This window comes from Penaeus monodon, chromosome 19, assembly GCF_015228065.2.
Source record: "Penaeus monodon isolate SGIC_2016 chromosome 19, NSTDA_Pmon_1, whole genome shotgun sequence".
In the NCBI taxonomy this organism is placed as follows: domain Eukaryota; kingdom Metazoa; phylum Arthropoda; class Malacostraca; order Decapoda; family Penaeidae; genus Penaeus; species Penaeus monodon.
The window spans coordinates 12,029,691-12,029,904 of record NC_051404.1 but is presented as its reverse complement, the minus strand read 5'-3'; the positions used below and the strand labels follow the sequence as shown (position 1 = coordinate 12,029,904).

The 214-nt window shown below is 41.1% G+C and overlaps 1 protein-coding gene across 1 annotated transcript in view; it reads right to left on the bottom strand.

The window, feature by feature from the left end:
• Positions 1 to 214, bottom strand: part of LOC119585330 (roundabout homolog 1-like) — a 189,296-nt gene that overhangs the window by 146,698 nt on the left and 42,384 nt on the right. The window lies entirely within an intron of this gene.

The window sequence follows — 214 nt, the reverse complement described above, 5'->3', positions numbered from 1 at the left end:
CGTGTGTGTGTATACGTTTATCCAAATTTAATTTTTCAGTATTGCCCTTTTTCGCCTTTTCCTTCAATATCACTTTCTTTTACTTCCTCTTCTTTATTAACTTTTAAAGGGACTGACGTGGCACCCTGACCTACTTGGTATGGGCTGCGCGAGCGACAGAGTTTCAAGGCGATATAGACCGATATGGACTTCTGCTTCTTGAACCTGCTAAAAG